Below are 23,983 nucleotides of genomic sequence, written 5' to 3'. Positions count from 1 at the left end.
GATGAGATGGTCAGAGACCGCATCGTGTTTGGAATACATTCAGCTAAAGTGAGAGAGAAACTTTTGCATGTTGGGTCCGGGCTAACGCTGGACAAAGCTATGGATATAGCTAGATCGCACGAGATAGCCCAAGCACAGTTGAAAACCATAACCGGCGCCACGAGCAGCTCGAGTGAACAGACAGTGCACACAGTTAATAGATACACACCAAAGAACACTGCCCAGAGAGCGTGTTTCAGAACAGAAAGAACAGAGAGAGTTCTAAAAATGAGCAACACAGACATAAAACGCTTCAAAAACTGTGGATATTGTGGAAACAAGATGCACGGGGAAAAGAAGCAATGCCCTGCCAAAGGAAGGCAATGTGCTAAATGTGATAAACGGAACCACTTTGCTAAAGTTTGCAGGACTGTTTTTGGAAAAAACAGTACACACAGTGAGTGACAGCCAAATGCCAGATAGAGAGCCAAATGCAGAGGAACTGTTTATTGATTCTGTGTCACAGAAAAAACAGATTTCAGAGACTGAGCACGCCTTTGCCGATATTGAGATAGGAAAACAGGGCACAGAGCTTAAGTTCAAACTAGACACTGGAGCTCAGGTTAATGTAATTCCTCTGAGTGAGTATCACAGCTTGATGGATGAGTGTGAGCTACAGCCCACCTCATGCAGACTGACCAGCTATGGGGGTGAGCAGCTCATTGTAAAAGGCACATGCGTGATGAAATGCAAGTACAAAGAAAGCAACATGATGTTGGACTTTTACATTGTTGACACTCGAGCACCTCCACTGCTAGGTCTAAAGGTTTAGACATGGACCTCGTCAAGCTAGTGCTATCATTGACAGCACCAGTTGAGAAGCAGACAGTCATGGAGGAGTTTGCTGACGTTTTCAAAGGAATCGGACTATTCCCAGGTGAATGCACTATTCACCTTGACCCAGCAGCAACCCCTGTGGTTTGCCCACTGAGAAGGAACCCCTCGCCTGAAGGAGGAGCTGCAGAGCATGGAGAATACAGAAATCATCGTCCGGGAAACAGAACCGACAGAGTGGGTCAACGCGTTAGTAGTGGTTGAGAAACCACGTACAGGCAAGCTCAGAGTCTGTCTCGACCCCAGAGATTTGAACAAGGCTATCAAACGCCCTCACTACCCTCTACCAATGCTAGATGACATCACACCCAAGCTAGTGGAAGCACGTTACTTCAGTGTAATGGACGCACAATCAGGATACTGGACTATCAAGCTCATGGAAGAGTCATCTAAGCTAACAATGTGCAACACACCATTTGGACGCTACCGATTTCTGCGTTTACCATTTGGTCTTATCTCAGCTCAGGATGAATTCCAGCGGAAGATCGACGAAACCTATGAAGGCCTCGACGGAGTAGTCGCAATCGTAGACGACATCCTCATCTATGGCAGGAACAGAGAGGAACATGACAGGAACCTCCGTGCGATACTACAAAGATCACGGGAGAAAGGTATCTGGCTCAACCCCGAGAAAAACATAATCGGATCCACCGAGATCAGTTATTTCGGGCATCGCCTCTCAACTGATGGCATTAAGCCGGATCCAGAGAAAATCTCTGCCATCAAGAAGATGGAGCCGCCGAAGAACCGCGCAAAGCTAGTGACAGTACTAGGCATGGTTAACTACTTAGCCAAGTTTGCCCCGAGCCTCTCCGAAATCAACGCACCCATGCGTCAGTTGCTCAAACAATCCAATGAGTTCCTGTGGGACAAACAATATGACACAGCATTTCAGAAAATGAAAGACCTAATCACCAGAGAACCAGGACCAGTTCTTGCCTACTTCGACCCCAACAAAGAGCTCAGATACAAGTGGACGCGTCAAAGTACGGACTAGGCGCAGTATTACTGCAAGAAGGAAAGCCCATCGGCTACGCTTCCAGGTCTCTCACAGACAGTGAAATCAACTATGCTCAAATCGAGAAAGAGCTATATGCAATTCTGTTTGGATGTAAGCATTTCCACCAGTACGTCTATGGCCGACAAGTCATTGTGGAATCCGACCACAAGCCCCTCGCGTCAATCATGAGGAAACCACTAGCCGCAGCCCCACCAAGGCTACAGAGAATGATCCTTCAGCTACAGAAGTACGACTTCACAATCATTCACCTTCCAGGCAAAGACATTCCTGTCGCAGGCACGCTCTCCAGAAAGTCTCTTAGCTACCAGGACGGCAGCCTCAGTGAAGGCATGGATGTGCAGGTGCACATGGTTTACAACAGCTTATCTGTGAGTGACTCAAAACTGAAGGAGATCCGAGCAGAAACAGAGAAAGATGCACAACTCACACTGCTGAGCAAAGTTATACATGAAGGATGGCCTGAGGAAAGGAGGAAATGCCCTCAGAGCATATCTGAATTCTGGAACCACAGAGACGAACTGTCACAAATCAACGGAATTGTCTTCAAAGGGGAGAAAATCATCATTCTTACCAGTCTCAGAGAAGAGATGTTGACAAAAATTCATGCTGGACATATGGGCATGGAAAAATGCAAACAAAGAGCACGTGACATTATGTTTTGGCCCAGAATGTGCAAACACATTGAGGACATTGTCGGAAAATGTTCCATTTGTCTAGAACGCCGCCCATCAAATGTCAAAGAGCCCATGATGCCTCACCGTATCCCAGACAGGCCCTGGCAGGTCGCGGCAACGGATCTGTTCACATGGAACAACGAGGACTACATAGTGACTTGATTACTACAGCAGATTTTTTGAACTGGACAAGCTTCACAGCACCACATCTGCAGCCTTTGCCAGGCATGGCATGGTAGAGATTTTAGTCTCAGACAATGGCCCCCAATACAAAACTAAAGAGTTCGAGTCATTTGCCAAGGCATGGGATTTCGCATATGTCACATCAAGCCCACATTACCCTCAAAGTAATGGCCTTGCTGAAAAAACTGTCCAGATTGCAAAAACACACATGGACAAAGCCAAAGCGGACAAAAGAGACCCCTACATCAGTCTCCTTGAGTACCGCAACACTCCGGTTGACAACTTCAAGTCACCAGCACAGCTGTTGATGAGCCGTAGACTTCATTCAATCCTTCCAAGTACCAACCAGCAGCTGCAGCCAGAGGTCGTCAGCTGCAAGCAAGTGCATGCAAAATGTGTACAGAGACAGCAACACCAAAAGAGATACTATGACAGGTCAGCTAGACTACTGCCGCCGCTGCACAATGGAGAATCCGTCAGAATCCAGGAGCATGACTACTGGAAGCCAGCAGTCATCATCCAGCCAGCTGACACTGAGCGATCGTATCACATCTGCACCCCAGAAGGACAGGTGTACCGCCGCAATCGCAGGCACCTCCTGAACACCAATGAACAACACCATCATTCCGATGAGAGGATCAGTTCAACAGAGTGTGATGAACAGAGCAATACACAAAACACATCATACTTACCTGAACCTGATTTGTTGACCGATTCAGGAGCATGCTCAGTTTCATACCACACAAGGTCAGGACGCGAGGTCAAGCCTAGAGTTATCCTTGACTTGTGAACTGTCAAAGGGTTTAGGCAGATCGCTGCCCTAAAAAAAAAACTGTACATCGTTATTGAAACGTTGAGATGTTTTCAGTGCTAGTTAAATGCTGAGTTTACTTATATGTTTATGCTACCGAGAACATTATGTAGAAGGAAGGTTTAAAAGTAATGCATAACATTTTCCTTTAAAAGAAAGGGAATGTAATATTTGCATATTGAATTATCATTGGCCCGCAGGCATCTGTAAGGAATACCTATTATATTCACATGTGATCACATGCTGAGTTGTCATTGGCCTGCAAGTATCTGTAAGGGGTCCTGACTCCATCTTGTCCCCACTGTGCTGTATGATTGAGATCACAGGCCTGATGCTTCATAAAAGAGTTTAAACTGCAATACTCCATTGTCCTGCAATTTATTATTTTTGTACAAAGTGTGCAAAACAAGACAGTGGGTATGGTTCTTAATGAATACTTTGCGTCTATCTTCACAAAAGAGAGGGATGATGCAGACATTGCAGTTAAGGAGGAGTGTGAAATATTAACAAGATAAACATGGTGAGAGGATATATTAAGGGGTTTAGCATCTTTGAAATTGGATAAATCAACAGGCCCGGATGAAATGTATCCCAGGTTGTTAAGAGAGGCAAAGGAGGAAATAGCAGAGGCTTTGACCATCATTATCCAATCCTCTCTGGCTACAGGTGTGGTGTCAGAGGACTGGAAGACTGCTAACAATGTACTGTTGTTTAGAAAGGGAGAAAGGGATAGACCAAGTAATTACAGGCCAATCAGCCGAACCTCGGTGGTGGGCATATTATTGGAAAAAATTCTGAGGGACAGTATTAATCATCATTTAGAAAGGCACGGATTACTCAAGGACATTCAGCATGGATTTGTTATAGGAAAGTCATGTCTGACTAACTTGATTGAATTTCTTGAGGAGGTAACAAGGAGGGTCAATGAGGGTAATGCATTTGATGTAGTCGACATGGATTTTAGCAAGGCTTTTGACAAGGTCCCACATGGCAGACTAGTCAGAAAAGTAAAAGCCCATGGGATCCAAGGGAAAGTGGCAAGTTGGATCCAAAATTGGCTCAGTGGCAGGAAGCAAAGGGTAATGGTTGATGGGTGTTTTTGTGACTGGAAGGCTGTTTCCAGTGGGGTTCCGCAGGGCTCAGTACTAGGTCCCTTGCTTTTTGTGATATATAATCAATGATTTAGACTTCAATGTAGAGGGCATGATTAAGAAGTTTGCAGATGATACAAAAATTGGCCATATGGTTGATAGTGAGGATGAAAGCTGTAGACTGCAGGAAGATATCAATGGACTGGTCAGGTGGGCAGAACAGTGGCAAATGGAATTTAATCCAGAGAAGTGTGAGGAAATGCATTTGGGGAGGGCTAACAAGGCAAGGAATACACAATAAATGTTTTTTTTAAAAGGTGAGAGATTAGCAAATGTTGGTGTTCAGAGGGATTTGGGGGTCCTTGTACACGACTCACAGAACGTTAACATTCAGGTACAGCAACCAATTAGGAAGGCAAATAGTAGGTTAGCCTTTATTGCAAGAGGGTTGGAGTGAAAGAGTAAGGAAGTCTTGCTGCAATTGTACATGGATTTGGTGAGACCAGACCTGGGCTACTGTGTAGAGTTTTGGTCTCCGTAACTAAGGAAGGATATACTTGCCTTAGAGGGGATGCAACAACGGTTCACTAGCTTGATTCCTGGGATGAGAGGGTTGATTGATGAGGAGAAATTGAGTAGAATGGGCCTATATGCTCTGGAATTTAGAAGAATGAGAGATGATCTCATTGAAACATATAAGATTCTGAGAGGCCTTGACAGGGTAGATGCTGAGAGGCTGTTTCCCCTGATTGGAAAGGCTAGAACTAGGGGGCAGAGTCTCAGGATAAGGGGGCGGCCATTTAGGACTGAGATGAGGAGAAATTTTATCACTCAGAGGTTTGTGAATCATTGGAATTCTCTACCCCAGAGGGTTGTGAATGCTCAGTTGATGAGTATATTCAAGATTGAGATTGATAGATTTTTGGGCAAGAAGGGAATAAAGGAATATGGGGATAGGGCAGGAAAGTGGAGTTGATGTAGAAGTTCAGCCATGATCTTACTGAATGGAGGCTCAATAGGCCATATGGCCTACTCCAGCTCCGATTTCTTATGATCTTAAGTCAGGATGGTGTGTGACTTGGAGCAGGAACTTGGAAGTGGTGGTGTTGCCATGCACCTGCTGCTCTTGTCCTTCTAGGTGGTAGAGGTCGCGGGTTTGGGAGGTGCTGTTGAAGAAGCCTTGGCGAGTTGCTGCAGTGCATCTTGTAGATGGTACACACTGCAGCCAGTGTGCCGATGTTGTGCCGGTGGTGGGGGGAGTGAATGCTTATGGTGGTGGATAGGGTGCCGATCAGGCAGACTGCTTTGTTCTGGATGGTGTCAAGCTTCCTGAGTGTTGTTGGAGCTGCACTCATCCAGGCAAGCGGAAAGTATTCCAACATACTCCTGACTTGTGCCTTGTAGGTGGTGGAATGGCTTTGGAGAGTCAGGAGGTGAGTCACAGAATACCCAGCCTCTGACCTGCTCTTGTAGCCACTGTTGTGTATGTACCTTTAAGAGAATAACTGGTCTCAGACTGCAGTACCGGCAGTGACCACCCCTGTATAAAAGGCGCTAGAGAGCCTCTGTTTTGTTAGATTCGTTTATGCCTTTCACCAGTAAAGTTCTGTTTGTTTCTCTCCTGCTAGTCCGTGTCTCAATCATTCACGGACTTAACACTGGCGACGAGTTAGAAACGAACTTACCTGCAACTCAGCAGCAGCTCCGACGATGTGTTGAAGGTCGGAGCCAGAAGAAAGAAAGAAAAAAAAAATAGGCCATTAAAACTCGAGAAACGGGCGTCGACCGTCAATCATCGATTTCAAAACTTGCAGGAGAGACTGTCCAGAGCCAGGCTGGGTTCCTCGGTCTGTGGTTTCCCAGCTAATCGAGCTGGTGGCAGGTAGTGCTCTGATCCTTCCTGGGCTGCAACGGGGCCGGGCAGCGAGTCGGGAAGCAAGGAGAGAGAGAGAGAGAGAGTGGAGCATACAGGGCGCAGCCAGTGTTTCAAAGCTGGGCAGCGTTCGGACCTCAGAAGAGGGAGGGAAGCGTCCCAGAGGGTCCGCTCCACGACGGGAAGATAATAAAAGAAAACGAATTAATATTTAACGCGCAGGAAACCGTGGAAAGCAGCGCTAACAACAGCGGGGAAGAAGGAAAAGCGCGGGAGGCGCCATTTTGTTAAATCGGAGAAGAAGGCAAAGCGCGGGAGGCGCCATTTTAGATTTGCAAGATGCCGAAGACTGGCTGTATCACTGCTTTTGATAATACATTAGAGGACTGGACCACGTATGTGGAAAGAGCAGAGGTATATTTCGAGGCAAACTATATAGCGGAGGGGAAAAAGGCATCGGTATTGTTAAACTTAATGGGCGCTAGAACGTACGGCCTATTGCGGGACCTGATTACTCCAGCCAAACCGAAGGCGAAGAGTTTTAACGAAATTGTTGCTGTTCTACAGGAGCACTTAAACCCTGCACCGCTGTTGATAGCAGAAAGATTTAAATTCCACAGGAGAACTCAGCACAAAGATGAGAGCAATGCTGAGTATCTTACAGAACTACGCAAGCTATCAAAGCACTGCCAGTTCGGAGCAGGACTGGCAGATACCCTATGGGACAAATTTGTCTGTGGACTCCTGAGTGAAGGAACACAGAAGAAGTTACTCGCAGAAAAAGAGCTGACGCTAGATAAGGCTTTCAGTGTGGCAATATCGTATGAAGCAGCAGCCAGGGGAGCTGCAGAAATTCAACAAAAACCACAGGAATACGGCACCCACGAAATGACACGGGGATTTGCAAAATGTTATCGCTGTGGCAGAACTAACCATGACCAGAAGGACTGCTGGTCCAAAGACAAAATATGCAGACAATGCGGAAAGATTGGACACATTGCACGAGTTTGTAGGTCTGGGAAGAAGACCAGCGACAACAAAAAGGCTACTAAGGAACCGTACAAGAAAGTACAAAAGATGACGGACAGTAGTTCCAAAGACCAGATGAGCGATAGTGAATCCGGAAACAGAAGACTAAGCTGTCTCAAACTTCACAATGTAATCGCAAAAGAGGATCACCGAACCATTTGGGTCACTCTCACGATAGCAGGGTCCCAAGTTAAAATGGAATTGGATACAGGATCAGCGCTAACCGTCATGAATCAACGAGACTACGAGCGGCTATTTTCACACATACCCTTGAGAGAGACATCCATCGTCTTGACGATGTATACGGGGCAAAAAGTATACCCCAGAGGAAAAATAAGGGTGCCTGTCGAATACAATGGCAAGAAAATACAGAAATTGTATCTCTACGTACTGCCAAATGGTGGACCACCGTTATTGGGACGGGAATGGATCAGGAAGATAAACTTAGATTGGCATTCCATTCATGCAATGACGGTGGACGGTAAAAAAGATGAAGCCGTCACTCCTGGCCGATTGTCAACAATCTTAGCTAACGCCAAAGAGGTATTTCAACAAGAACTGGGCACGCTTAAAGGCGTAACCGCCTCGATAAAAATAGAAGAGAATGCAGTTCCGAAGTTTTTCAAAGCGAGACCGGTACCATATGCAATTCGCCCAGCCGTCGAGGCAGAGCTGGAGAATCTGGAGAAGGCGGGCGTGTTGTCTAAGGTCGACTGGAGCGAGTGGGCGACACCCATCGTTCCTGTCATGAAGAAAACGTTAACCAATAAGTCCGGAGAGCCAAGGAAGATTCGCATCTGTGGGGATTTCAAGGTGACGGTGAACCCTGTCCTTCGCACAGTACAATATCCTCTTCCAAGGATAGACGACATCTTCGCCTCGCTGTCTAGAGGGAAGCGTTTTACAAAAATTGACCTAGCACAAGCATATTTGCAGATGGGGGTTGAAGAGTCCTCTAGGAAGTATCTCACGATAAACACTCACAAAGGTCTTTACCAGCATCATCGATTGGTATTCGGAGTAGCATCGGCTCCGGCGATATGGCAAAGAGCGATGGAACAAGTCCTGCAAGGGATTCCGGGGACTCAGTGTTACTTGGACGACATCCTTGTAACAGGTGAAGATGACAGTGAACACCTTAACAACCTAGAACAGGTGCTCACTAGACTACGGGAACATGGGCTGCGAGCCAACCGCCCCAAGTGCGGATTTTTTAAGAAACAGATATCGTATTGTGGCCACGTGATTGATGAAGAGGGGTTACATAAGTCCCCTGACAAAATTGAAGCGGTTGTTAAGGCCCCAGCGCCTGAAAATGTGTCGCAGCTGAGGTCATTCCTCGGGTTGGTGAATTACTATCATAAGTTTTTGCCGAATTTGTCGACAATACTGCACCCACTGAACGCCCTGCTACGAACGGGGGTAGCATGGAAATGGAGCGATGATTGTAAGCGTGCTTTTCAGAAGAGTAAGGACTTAATCACTTCAAAGGAAGTTTTGGCTCACTACAACCCAGCACTGCCAATCAGGCTGGCGTGTGATGCGTCTCCCTACGGCATTGGGGCGGTACTGTCACATAAATTCCTTGATGGTTCGGAGAGGCCGATAGCTTTTGCGTCACGCTCGTTAACTTCTGCCGAGCGTAACTACGCCCAGATTGACAGAGAGGCCCTCAGCCTAGTGTGGGGGGTGAAGAAGTTCAATCACTATCTGCACGGTCAAAAATTTACTCTACTAACCGATCATCAACCTCTTGTCTCCATTTTCAACCCTCAGAAGGGCGTACCGATAATGACAGCACAACGGCTGCAGAGATGGTCCCTTTTCCTAGGGGCACACCAATATGACATCGAGTACAAAGGAACTAAACAGCATGGAAATGCTGATGGATTGTCACGTCTACCGTTGCCGACGGTGGAAGAAGAAGACCTTGCAGTGGATCCAATGGAGTTATTCCACTCGACCATAGTCGAATGTCTCCCTGTGACGAATGCAAACATAGAAAAGCAAACACGGAATGACCCGACACTATCACGGGTCTATGATTTAACGGTGAAGGGATGGCCAGCACATGGCGAACCACTGCTGCCAGCATTCTCGCCGAGAAGAGAACAGCTGTCAGTGTGCAGAGGAACCTTGATGTGTGGATCCAGAGTAGTAATTCCGCCTAAGTTGACGGAGAGAGTGCTCAATGAGCTTCATGAGGGTCATCTGGGTGGGGTAAAAATGAAGAGCTTAGCCAGAGCGTTTGTGTGGTGGCCGGGAATCGATAGAGAAATCGAAGAGATGACCAAGAGCTGTGCAGGATGCCAGAAGGTCCAAAACGCCCCACCACAAGCTCCTCTGCATCCATGGGAGTGGCCGTCATCTCCATGGCAAAGGGTGCACATTGATTTTGCTGGTCCTTTCATGGACTTGATGTTTTTAATTGCGGTGGATGCACATTCAAAGTGGCCAGAGGTAATAAAAATGTCCTTAGCCACCACGGAAAAAACTATCACAGTTTTACGAACCATATTCGCCAGGAATGGGCTGCCTGAACAGATTTGCTCTGACAATGGACCACAGTTTGTGTCTGAAGAGTTCCGGAGGTTCTTAAAGAACAATGGTGTTAAGCATTACACATCTGCCCCATATCATCCAGCCACTAATGGATTGGCCGAGAGGTTTGTCCAAACATTCAAGAAGGCTATCAAGGCAATGTGTAATGAAGATATACCCCTACAACACAAGGTGGACAACTTCTTGTTTGCCTACCGGAATGCGACACATGCGGTTACCAACCAAACTCCAGCCATGATGTTCTTCAATCGAAGACTACGATGCCGCTTGGATTTGGTTAAGCCAAACGTCCGAAGAGATGTGGAGAACAGGCAGTTTCAGAATATGAATGAAAGGCCGACCAGGAGTTTTAAGATAGGTCAACCAGTTTTGACCCGGGACTACCGCACTGAGAAATGGCAGCCAGGAACGATTTGTACACGACAAGGACCTCTCATGTATACCGTGGACGTTGGGGAGAGCATTGTAAGACAACATGCTGACCAGATTCTAGAGTCACTGGAAAACGTCAACTCCACACCACGATCTGATACACCTGGTAAGGAAATCGACGTTCCAATTGCAGCTACCGCAGACCCGGTAATATTGGAAGCAGATGAACCAAACAATGACATTGATTCCGACTCAACATTGCCAGAAGAACCTGATACCCCAAAGAGGCGTTATCCAGACAGAATCAGGAAGTCTCCTCAAAGACTGAACTTATAATTGCTTAAACTTAACCAATGTATCTAGCAACAGTAATTGTGATTGTAATTCGTTATCATTAGTTGTTAAATGAATGTTATGTACTGTTTATCTAAAAGGGGAGGAATTGTTGTGTATGTACCTTTAAGAGAATAACTGGTCTCAGACTGCAGTACCGGCAGTGACCACTCCTGTATAAAAGGCGCTAGAGAGCCTCTGTTGTGTTAGATTCGTTTATGCCTTCCACCAGTAAAGTTCTGTTTGTTTCTCTCCTGCTAGTCCGTGTCTCAATCATTCACGGACTTAACAGCCACAGTATTTCTGTGGCTGGTTCAGTTATATTTCTGGTCAATGGTGACCCCCAGGATGTTGATGGTGGGGGAATTTGACAATGGTAATGCCATTGAATTTTATAAGGAGGTGGTTAGACTCTCTCTCTTGTTGGAGATGGTCATTGCCTGGCACATATGTGGTGTAAATGTTACTTGCCACTTACCAGCCCAAGCCTGGATGTTGTCCAGGTTTTGCTGTATGTGGGCACAAACTGCTTCATTATCTGAGGAATTGTGAATGCAACTGTACACTGAGTAATCATCAATAAACAACTCCACTTCTGACTTATGCTGGAGGGAAGGTCATTGATTAAGCAGCTAAAGATGACTGGGTCTAGCACACTGACCTGAGTAGCTCCTGCAGCGATGATTTAACTAAGCATCCAGTGAAGAAGCATAAACGTAAAGGACCAATTGATTTTTTCCTCTTGCTTCTCATGTCACGTGCTACTCAGAGTAGAAATAGAAGGATATTTCAGATGAATACGTGGATAGAGGAATGGTGCAAGGGGGAGGGATTCAAATTCCTGGGACATTGGAACCGGTTCTGGAGAGGTGGGATCGGTAGAAACTGGACGGTTTGCACCTGGGCAGGACCGGGACCGATGTCCTAGGGGGAGTGTTTGCTAGTGCTGTTGGGGAGGGTTTAAACTAAAATGGCAGGGGGTTGGGAACCTGTGCAGGGCGACAGAGGAAAGGGAAGCAAGGATAGAAACAAAAGACAGGAAGGAGAAAAGCAAAAGTGGAAGGCAGAGAAATCAAGGGTGTAAATCAAACAGGGCTACAGTAAATAATAATTCTAAAAGGACTAAGAGTGTTAAAAAAACAAGCCTGAAGGCTTTGGGAGAAAAATTCAGTTGGTTGTGCCTCCCATTAGCACCTTAAGAGGGCGCCAAGTGGGGCGCAAAGCAACTAGCGCCCGGGCGTGGCGATATCTGCGCCTCTCGCGAAATTGACCGGACATTTTGCGGTGGCGCTAAACAATACCGCCCGATCTCCTGCGCACACAGATCTTGATGTCATTCGAGAGTGCAGCGCCCTTGTGACGCCCCAGAACGGAAATTGAGTGGCGCCCCCCTCCTTTCCACCTGGCACAACCAACAACAGGTTGACTGGAACGCTTCCCAGTCACTGTGGGGCTGGCGGGGGGGGCACTATTTAAAGGGGGCCTCTTCCTGGCTTTTGTGTGGTAGACATTTTTGCACCACTTGTTCTGAGACAGAGAGAGAGATTTTGAGAGAGAGAAAGAGAGACTTCTACATTGAATCAACGCTGTCTGAGGTAGTTTTGGCTTCTGACCATAACTTTGCAGGTACTTTGCTTTTTGACCTTCATAACTTTGATTGCCTAGATACTATGGGGGCTGCAATGGATGGGAACGTCGTCCTTCTCCATCACATTCGAAGGGCACAGAGATGCAGAGAGAGAGTGGCAATCATGGCCAGACAGAGGAGAGCCAACAGGCCTCTGTACAGGAGACCTTACCCTCCCAGGGTTTTTCGCCAACAGTTCTCCTACATTAATATGTCTGAGGAGCAGTGTTTGCGAAGGCTGCGCTTCAGCAAGGAGGTGGTCACTGAGCTCTGCCACCTGCTTCAGCCAGATCTGCAGCCTCAACTGAGGAGCAGGATGTCTCTGTCGGTGGCAGTGAAGATAACAGTGGCTCTCAACTTTTATGCCACCGGCTCATTTCAATCAGCTACTGGGGACATCGCCAATATCTCCCAGTTTGCGGTGCATTGCTGCATCCGTCAGGTCACAAATGCCCTCTTTAAAAGGAGACGAGAGTACATCTCTTTCCCCATCACCCCAGACAAGCAGCAAGAACGCGCAATGGGCTTTGCGATGATAGCGAGCTTCCCCATGGTGCAGGGCGCCATTGACTGCACACATGTGGCTTTGCGTGCGCCGCATGAGAATGCCGAGGATGTTCGCAACCGAAAGGGCTTCCATTCCTTAAACGTTCAGTTGGTCTGTGACCACAGACAGCTGATACTCGCTATCAATACCCACTTTCCTGGCAGCAGCCACGATGCCTTCATCCTGCGCCAGACTTCTGTGGCAGACCTTTTCCAGGCACTGCATCACCCAGGAGGTTGGCTTCTCGGGGACAAGGGATATCCCCTGTGCACCTGGCTGATGACACCGCTCCATACGCCCAGCACCCCTGCTGAGCTGCGATACAACGAGAGCCATCAAGCTACCAGGAACATCGTTGAGCACACAATCAGCGTGCTCAAGCAACGGTTCCGCTGTCTGGACCATTCTGGAGGAGCCCTTCAATACTCACCTGAGCGAGTCTCCCACTTCATTGTTGTGTGCAGCATGCTGCATAACCTTGCAATCCTCAGGACCCAGCCAATGCCACCAGGCATTGGAGCACCAGCAGAGGAGGAGGAGGAAGAGGAGGAGGAAGATGAGGAGGATGATCATCAGCAGCACCAAGGCGGGAGGGAGGCACACAATGTACAAAGTGGAAGGGACGTCCGTCAAAGGCTCATAGCAAGTCGCTTCTAGGCCCCCTCTGAGGAAATGGCTTCTGCCATTCAAACAACCTGAATGAAACCATCCCGCAACCCCTAAGCCGGCCAAGGCAACAATGATTGCAAAGACCAAACATGTACATTTTGAATACAGACACTTATTTATTTGACAAACTCTGTGTGTCTCATTTCCGCATGAAAAACTAATAGAAAGAAACACAAAAAAAAACAGTCATTAACATAACTGGCTCTCACAACCTGGAGATAATGTCCAAAACAGTTACAAAAATTTGACCACGAACCTCAGCCTTTAATAAAACAACGAAAAACATTTTGTCACACCTCCTACTTTTTGCCCTTCGAGGGTGATCTCCTTCCCTTGCGAAATTCCCCCCTTCCCACCCTGCAGCTCCTCCGTAATGGGACCCCAATGGCTGGAGCAAGGCTGGGGGAAGGCTGCTGATTGTCACAACCTGAGGCTGCAGATGCTCTTGAAGGATGGCCTGGACCAGCTCTGGGCCTGGAGGGCCTGGCTGCTGACTGCACCAACTCTGCATGGGCAGCAGCAGTCTGTCCTACAGGTGGTGGTAACTGCAGTGGAGAAGTGCCAGTGGTGGCAGCAGGAATGCTGTCATTTTGAGAGAGGACAGCAACTCCCTGCTCGACCGACACACTGGCACTCCCACGGGGCAGCACTTCAGCATCCGGAGCAATCTGATGGTGCACAGATTGCTGGCCTGCAGTGGCGCGGTGAGAGCCCCGGGGAAATGTGCCCGATCCAGCTAGGGTGGCAGCAGTCAGTGCTCGCGTGTACAGTGCGAGTAGTCAGAAGATGCCTGGCGTACACTTCGTTTATTGGCCGCACGTAGTGGGCCTTCAGAATGGTGCAGGCACCCCCGTAGCTGGTGGCATCTCAGATGAGAGGGGAGACCCGATGACTCACCCAGTTTCGCAGGATTCCCAGTTTCACGTCTCCGGTGGCGGTCGCGGCTGCGATGGCGGTGGCTGAGCTTTCGATGAAAAATTCGAAGCATTGGAACCAGTGTCCGAACTGTGTGGCTGCGTCTGAGGCATAGGGATCCAGATCCAAGCGTTTTGGTTTCAGGAGTCGATCTATCTTGGTGTTTTAGTGATTAAAATTGATGTGCCATCAATAACTCAAAGACAAGGAATTAAAGGATTCAACTGAAGGCTTTTAATCACTAAGAACATTGCATGTCTTTCCACATCGGATTCGTCTGGCAGAAATGACTCATACAGCTCTTGAGACCTTTATATGACAAAAGACAGGGGCGGAGCCAATACACACAATAGGAAAAAAGGGGGCGGTACACACAATACAATGCAGGTGAAACACAGGGGCTGATGAAGGCATATATTTCATCACAGCCTCAATCTGCGTCTGCATGAGACCAGCCACTTACTACATTGCAGCACTAAGCATTTGCGTGGCAGCCGCCTGTGCTACACCGAAGTGCTCCACACACCTTGCCAGTAATTCAATGGATTCGGGCACCCTTGCCACTGCAGCCATGAGCTCAGTGTGCCTGCGCTCCGCCTGGGCACTCATTTCAGCGAGGACCCGCTCCTCCTCTGCGTCCAGTGCAGCAGGACTCGATGGCATACTCTCCTTCCGGGGAGAAGGCCCCCGAGCTTCCCTAGCCACATCGCGTTGCTGCAGCCCACTGGGTCCTGGAGCTTCACCCTCATCAGACTATTCCCCCCTGCTCCCCTCCAGGGAAGGCGTGTTCCCAGTGTGGGCATGGGCTGCCTCGGGAGAGGGTGGCTCTGATGCTCCGGCTTCCTCTTCCTCCTCGCCTTCAGCTTCACTCCCACTGGCAGCTTGAGGGCCCGTCTCCTCACCTGGTGAATCACCATCTGAAAGCAGGGAGGTACAAGAGTGTCTTTAGCGTGAGGACAGCGTGGCAGCAAGGGAAGAATGAGTGCAGCGATTTAGTGATTTGGATTGAAAGTGTCAAAGGCTGGTGTTGTGAGGAACAAGTGGAAGGAGAGAGGACAAAAAGGTGATGCCCTTACCATTGCTGTCCGAAACGGGGTCGGCGTATCCAGTGGCGACGGGACCAATCACCCAGCTTGCCACAATCCTATGGACGTGCTCCTCAAGATCGCTGAGGGGTTACAGCTGAGGCCACCCTCCACCGGTCCGTTGCTGCTGTCTCCTATTATGAGACAGCTTGGCCTGCAAGAAAAAGGATGGCGTCTGAGTAAATATACAGCCATGGTCTTGCCTGAAATGCCTCCCATAGTTGAATAGCCCTTACTGTATGCAGCCATGGTCTTGCCTGAAATGCCTCCCATAGTTGAATAGCCCTTACTGTATGCAGCCATGGTCTTGCCTGAAATGCCTGCCATAGTTGAATAGCCCTTACTGTATGCAAAGTGTGGAATGTGCGTGTGTGTTTGATGAAAGGGCCATAGCTGTTGGATGAGTGTTGGGCATTGGGGCTTTTAAGACCCTCTGGCCATAAAGTGAGGTTGAGATGGAGGGATGGAGAGGTTTTGAAAAAAAGGCACTCACCCTGACGACCCGAGTGAGGTCGTTGAACTTTTTCCTACATTGGATATGCGTCCTAGGCACCATGCTGCTTGAGGAGACTCTCTGAGCCACCTCCCTCCACACTCTTCTGTACTCGCGTGGCAAAGGCCTCCTGCCACTCTCTGGGTACAGAATAGATCTTCTGCGCTCCACCGCGCCAACCAGAGCCTCCAAGGCCCGCTCGCAGAAGCACTGTGCGCGCTCCCTGGCCTTCGCCATAGTCCTTGGCTGCAAGATTTAGCCACAGGTCTGCCCAGGCCGAGATTCAAGGCTCCAATGAGCAGGGTGTGGCTGCAGAGCAAGATCGACCCTCCCCTTTAAGAACTGACCGGCGGCAGTGTGTCTGTGTTCAGTTGCTAACTGACAGCACCTGTGCTGCACCCGCCCTCTGAGGTAGCGCCTCGTTCCTTGGCCTTAGCACCTTAAGAGAGGTGTGTAGCACCTGATTTAGCGCTCAAATCACCTCCAGGGACGATAAAAGCCAAGTTTGCTGTCGGAGGCGATAATTAGCGCCAGGCGCTAAATTTTGCACTCTGCCAATAATGGTGCCCCATATGGGGCAATATCGAATTTTTCCCCCTTTGTGTCTTAATGCGAGGAGCATTCGTAATAAGGTGGATGAATTAGCTGCGCAAATAGATGTAAATGGATATGAAGCAATTGGAATGGCTCCAGGGTGACCAAGGCTGGGAATTCAACATCCAGGGGTATTCAATATTCAGGAAGGCAGGCAAAAAGGAAAAGGAGGTGGGTAGCATTGCTGGTTAAAGAGGAGATTAACACAATGGTAAGGAAGTGTAGGAATTCGGGTTGACCTCAGCAGATATTGGACAAATGCCGACTAAATATCGAGTTCAACTTCAGGAGAACAATCTAGAAGTTGTTTATTTACATGAACAGGCGAAATACAGCAGGTAAGGCGGCTGGATGCAGGAGCACTGTGAAGTAGGTCTTTCCCCAGCGGGGACGCCACGAGGACTGAGTCCGCAGTCCTGTGGAGAGTGTGATGACGTCATCATGCTCGGCTGTGTTTTCCCGCGCTTCGGGCGTCATGTGACCGCGTCGTGATGTCAACGCGTTCGCCCGCACTTGGGGCAGTCACGTCACCCGCGCCGATACGTCGACGCGTCTACCCGGCACTGAGGCTGGCCGTTGCGGCTGAAGCCGCGAGCGCGAGAGGCACCCGGCACTGAGGCTGGCCGTTGCGGCTGAAGTCGCGGGAGCGGGAGAGGCACCCGGCACTGTGGCTGGCCGTTGCAACTGTCGAGGGAGCGGACGGCCGAACTGGGCTGGCGGCCGACGCTGTTGTGTCCGTGTGTTAATAGAGACACTGAAGGCAGGAGTTGGTTTCACAGGTGTTTACTGACCAAAGTCTGGAGGTGAACTAACTGATACAACACAATATACAGGCTTATATAGCCCGAGTGGCCATTACCGGCATTACAGTACACAGGGGGCTCTTAAAGGCACATACACTACAATTCCTCCCCTTTTAGCCAACCAGTACATAATATTTTAAGTAATCATTAATTACATGTTACAAGAACAATAATCTACACATTGCTGCAGTTAATCAATTATAAGTCAGTCTCTTTGGAGGCTTCCTGACTCGGTCCGGATAACGCCTCGGTGGTGTAGTAGTTTCTGGTGGTGTAGTAGGTTCTTTTGGCAAGGCTGATTCGGCTTGAATGCCAGTGTCGGGTTCATCGGGTTCCAGTATCGCCGGATCGGAGGTAGATATTATGGGTATCTCTACTTCATCATTAGGCGTATAGAGTTGTGGTGTAGGTTGTCCCTTTTCGGATGACTCTATGATTTGGTCAGCATGGCGCCTTATTATGCTTTCACCAATGTCCACGGTATACATCAACGGTCCTAGTCATGTGCAGATAGTTCCAGGCTGCCATTTCTCGGTACGGTAGTCCCAGGCCAAAACTTGTTGACCTATCTGGAAGGTTCTAGTTGGCCTTTCATTCATGCCTTGAAATTGCCGGTTCTCCACGTCCCTTCTGATGTTTGGCTTGATCAAATCCAGCCGGCATCTTAGGCTTCTATTGAAGAACATCATGGCGGGAGTTTGGTTTGTAACCATATGTGTTGCATTCCTGTATGCAAACAAGAAGTTATCCACCTTATGCTGAAGTTTTATGTCTTCATTACCCATGGCCTTTATGACCTTCTTGAAGGTCTGGACAAACCTTTCAGCCAATCCATTGGTGGCGGGATGGTATGGGGCGGACGTGTAGTGCTTAACCCCATTGTTTTTTAAGAACTTCCTGAATTCTTCGGACACAAATTGCGGTCCATTATCAGAACAGGTCTGTTCAGGCAGCCCATTCCTGGCAAATATGGTCCTTAATACTGTGATGGTTTTTTCCGTGGTGGTGGAGGACATCTTTATTACCTCCGGCCGCTTGGAGTGTGCATCAACCGCGATTAAGAACATTGAGTCCATAAATGGACCAGCAAAGTCGATGTGTACCCTTTGCCATGGAGAGGAGGCCACTCCCATGGATGTAGAGGGGCTTGTGGTGGAGCGTTTTGGACCTTCTGGCATCCTAGACAGCTCTTGGTCATTTCTTCGATGTCTCCATCGATACCTGGCCACCATACAAACGCCCTGGCTAGGTTCTTCATTTTCACTCCACCCAGATGCCCCTCGTGAAGCTCCTTTAGAACTTTATCCTGGAGTTTGGGTGGAATCACCACTCTGGATCCACACATCAAGGTTCCTCGGCACACTGACAGCTGTTCTCTTCTTTGCGAGAATGCTGGCAACAGTGGTTCGCCATGTGCTGGCCATCCCTTCACTGTTAAATCGTAGACTCGTGAGAGAGTCGGGTCATTTCTAGTTTCCCTTTCAATGGCAGAATTTGTTACTGGTAGACATTCGACTATGGTAGAGTGGAAAATCTCCACTGGGTCAACGGTAGGTGCCTCTTCTACCGTTGGCAACGGTAGGCGCGATAAACCGTCAGCATTCCCATGCTGTTTAGATCCTTTGTATTCTATGTTATATTGGTGTGCCCCTAGAAAAAGGGACCACCTCTGCAGCACGGTGGCATAGTGGTTAGCACTGTTGCCTCACAGCGCCAGGGACCCGGGTTCAAATCCGGCTTCGGGTGACTGTCTGTGTGGAGTTTGTACATTCTCCCCGTGTTTGCGTGGGTTTCCTCCGGGTGCTCCGGTTTCCTCCCACAGTCCAAAGATGTGCGGGTTAGGTTGATTGGCCATGATAAAAATTGGCCCTTAGTGTTAGGGGGGATTAAATATGTGGGGTTACGGGGATGGGGCTTGGGTGGGGTGGCTGTCGGTGTAGGGACCGGGTGCTAGGGTTTGGATGACCAGCCATGATCTCGTTGAATGGCGGAGCAGGCTCGAAGGGCCGAATGGCCTACTCCTGCTCTATGTTTCTATGTTTCTATGTTAGCCTTTGCGCTGTCATAATGGGTACACCCTTTTTAGGGTTGAATATGGAGATGAGGGGTTGATGGTCAGTCAACAAGGTAAATTTTTGTCCGTGTAGGTAATGGTTGAATTTCTTCACTCCCCATACCAGGCTGAGTGCTTCCCTGTCGATTTGGGCATAGTTACGCTCAGCTGAGTTTAATGAGCGTGACGCAAAAGCTATCGGCCGTTCCGAGCCATCAGGGAATCTATGCGATAATACCGCTCCTACGCCGTTAGGGGATGCATCGCACGCCAGTCTGATTGGCAGTGATGGGTTGTAATGAGCCAAAACTTCTGTGGACGTGATTAAGTCTTTGCATTTATGGAAGGCACGTTTACAGTCTTCGCTCCATTTCCAAATCACTCCTGTTTGTAGCAGTTCATTAAGAGGGTGCAGAAGAGTTGATAAGTTCGGTAAAAATTTATGATAGTAATTTATTAATCCCAGGAACGACCTTAATTGTGAAACATTTTCAGGTGCTGGGGCTTTTATGACCGCTTCAATTTTTTCAGATGACTTATGCAACCCTTCATTATTAATTATGTGGCCACAATATGATATTTGATTCTGGAAAAATTCGCACTTGGGGCGATTTGCTCGTAGGCCCCGTTCTCTCAGCCTAGTGAGCACCTGCTCCAAATTGGCAAGGTGCTCGTTGTCGTTTTCTCCTGTTACAAGGATGTCGTCTAGGTAGCATTGAGTCCCCGGGATCCCTTGCAGAACTTGCTCCATAGCTCTTTGCCAGATAGCTGGAGCGGATGCTACTCCGAAAACCAGTCGATTGTACTGGTACAGGCCTTTGTATGTATTTATCGTGAGATACTTTTTAGAGGCCTCTTCAACCTCCATCTGTAGATATGCCTGTGCCAAGTCAATTTTGGTGAAACGTTTCCCTCCGGATAGTGAGGCGAAAATATCTTCTATCCTCGGAAGAGGATACTGTACCGTGTGAAGGACCGGGTTTACAGTCACCTTGAAGTCTCCACAGATGCGAATTTTTCTCTGTTCTTCAGATTTATCATTATTCAACGTTTTCTTCATGACCGAGACAATGGGTGTTGCCCACTCGCTCCAATCTATTTTGGATAATACGCCTGCCTTTTCCAAATTCTCCAGCTCTGCCTCGACTGCTGGACGAATTGCGTATGGCACCAGCCTTGCCTTAAAAAACTTGGGAATTGCCGCATCTTCCACTTTTATTGAGGCGGTGATGCCTTTCAAGGTTCCTAGTTTCTCTTGAAACACTTCCTTGGCGTTGGCCAAGATGTCTTTTAATCGTTCAGGTATGACGTCTTCATCATTTTTTTCCTTACTGGTCACTGTCAGTGCCTGAATGGAGTGCCAGTCTAAACGTATTTTCCTGATCCATTCACGTCCCAACAGCGGTGGACCACCATCTTGTAGAACGTATAAATACAACTTCTGTATTTCCTTGCCGTTGTATACAACAGGCACCCTTATTTTTCCTATGGGGTATACTTTCTGCCCCGTATATGTTTAAAACACACATCCATTATCTTGAAAAGGTATATGCGGAAATAGCCGCTCGTAATACCGTCGATTTATGACGGTCAGAGCCGATCCTGTATCTAGCTCCATTTTAACTGGGGACCCTGCTATCGTGAGGGTAACCCAAATGGTCTGGTAATCTTCTTTGGCAATTACATTATGTAATTTGAGACAGCTTAGTCTCTTGTTTTCGGAGTCGCTATCGCTCTTCTGGTCTTCGGAGCCACTGTCCGTCATAAGAACATAAGAACATAAGAAATAGGAGCAGGAGTAGGCCAATCGGCCCCTCGAGCCTGCTCCGCCATTCAATAAGATCATGGCTGATCTGATCCTAACCGCCAATCCACTATCATAGAACCATCTCCTGAATCTAACAGAATTAGACACACGAAATAGGAGCAGGATCAGGCTACACAGCCCCTGGGCCCGCTCCGCTACCCACAGGGCCATGACCGATCCGAACCTAGTCTCATGTCCAAATTCCTGCCCGCTCCCCGTAACCCTTAATTCCCTTTACTTCTAGGAAACTGTCTATTTCTGTTTTAAATTTATGTAATGATGTAGCTTCTACAGCTTTTTGGGGCAGCATATTCCATGGACCTACCACCCTCTGAGTGAAGTAGTTCCTCCTCATCTCAGTTTTGAAAGAGCAGCCCCTTATTCTAAGACTATGCCCCCTAGTTCTAGTTTCAACCATCATCGGGAACATCCTCCCCGCATCCACCCGATCCAACCCTTTCACAATCTTATATGTTTCAATAAGATCGCCTCTCATTCTTCTGAACTCCAATGAGTAGAGTCCCAATCTACTCAACCTCTCCTCATATGTCCATCCCCTCATCCCCGGGATTAACCGAGTGAACCTTCTTTGTACTGACTCAAGAGCAAGTATGTCCTTTCTTAAGTATGGACACCAAAACTGTACGCAGTATTCCAGGTGCGGTCTCACCAATACCTTGTACAACTGAAGCAATACCTCCCTATTTTTATATTCTATCCCCCTAGCAATGAAAGCCAACATTCCATTGGCCTTCTTAATCACTTGCTGCACCTGCATACTAACCTTTTGAGTTTTGTGTACCAGGACCCCCAGATCCCTTTGTACTTCAGTACTTTCCAGTTTCTTGCCATTAAGATAATAACTTGCTCTACGATTTTTCCTGCCAAAGTGCATAACCTCACACTTTCCAGTATTGTATTCCATCTGCCAAATCTATGCCCACTTACTTAGCCTGTCTATGTCCCCTTGCAGGTTTTTTATGTCCTCCTCACTCACTACTTTCCCTCCCATCTTAGTATCATCTGCAAACTTTGATATGTTACACTCGGTCCCCTCCTCCAAATCGTTAATATAGATTGTAAAGAGTTGGGGACCCAGCACTGACCCCTGCGGAACACCACTAGTTACTGATTGCCAGTCTGAGAATGAACCATTTATCCCAACTCTCTGCCTTCTGTTAGATAGCCAATCCTCTATCCATGCCAGAATATTACCCCCAATCCCGTGATTTTTTATCTTAAGCAATAATCTTTTGTGTGGCACCTTGTCAAATGCCTTTTGGAAGTCTAAATACACTACGTCCACTGGTTCCCCTTTATCCACCCTATATGTTACTTCCTCAAAGAACTCCAGCAAATTTGTCAAACATGACTTCCCCTTCATAAAACCATGCTGACTTTGTCCTATTAAATTATGATTATCCAAATGTCCTGTTACTGTCTCCTTAATAATGGACTCCAAAATTTTACCTACCACAGATGTTAGTCTAACTGGTCTATAGTTTCCAGCCTTCTGCCTACTGCCCTTTTTAAGTAAGGGTGTTACATTAGCAGTTTTCCAGTCTGCCGGGACCTTTGCCGAGTCCAGGGAGTTTTGGAAAATTATTACCAATGCATCCACAATCCCTACCGCCACTTCCCTCAAGACCCTAGGATGTAAGCCATCAGGTCCAGGTGATTTATCCGCCTGGAGTCCCATTATTTTACCGAGTACCACTTCCTTAGTGATTTTGATCATGTTTAGCTCCTCCCCCCCTTTTGCCCCCTGTTTGTCCAGTGTTGGGATATTCTTAGTGTCTTCTACTGTAAAGACTGATACAAAATATTCATTCAGTGTTTTTGCCATCCCCATATTTCCCACCATTAATTTCCCGGTCTCATCTTCTAAGGGACCAACATTTACTTTAGCCACCCTTTTTCTTTTGATATAACTATAAAAACTCTTACTATCTGTTTTTATATTTTTTGCTAATTTACTTTCATAATCTATCTTCCCTTTCTTAATCAATCTTTTAGTTATTTTTTGCTGTCTTTTAAAGTTTTCCCAATCCTCTATCCTCCCGCTAGATTTGGCTACCTTATATGCCCTTGTTTTTAGTCGAATACTACCCTTAATTTCTTTACTTAGCCACGGATGGCTGTCTTTTCTTTTACACCCTTTTCTTCTCAGTGGAATATATATTTTTTGGAAGTTGTAAAATAACTCCTTAAATGTACACCACTGATCATGTATCGTCTTACCCTTTAATCTATTTTCCCAATCCACTCTACTCAATTCCGCTCTCATACCTTCATAGTCTCCTTTATTCAAGCTGAGCACGCTTGTTTGAGATCCAACCTTCTCACCCTCTAATTGAATATGGAATTCAACCATGTTATGGTCACTCATTCCAAGGGGACTCATTTGTACCTTCTGTACTTTTCTTTATTGATTTTTTTTTTCCTGTCCGTGGATTTTTTTTGTCCAGATCGGCATACCCATGCAATGTGTCCAATCTTTCCGCATTGCCTGCATGCTTTGTCCTTGAACCAGCAGTCCCTCTGGTCATGGGTGGAACTGCCGCAGCG

Source organism: Somniosus microcephalus, chromosome 2 (assembly GCF_052327205.1).
Source record: "Somniosus microcephalus isolate GS21.2 chromosome 2, FLI_Smic_1.0, whole genome shotgun sequence".
NCBI lineage: Eukaryota > Metazoa > Chordata > Chondrichthyes > Squaliformes > Somniosidae > Somniosus > Somniosus microcephalus.
The sequence above is the reverse complement of the archived record's forward strand: the minus strand, read 5'-3'. Positions refer to the sequence as shown.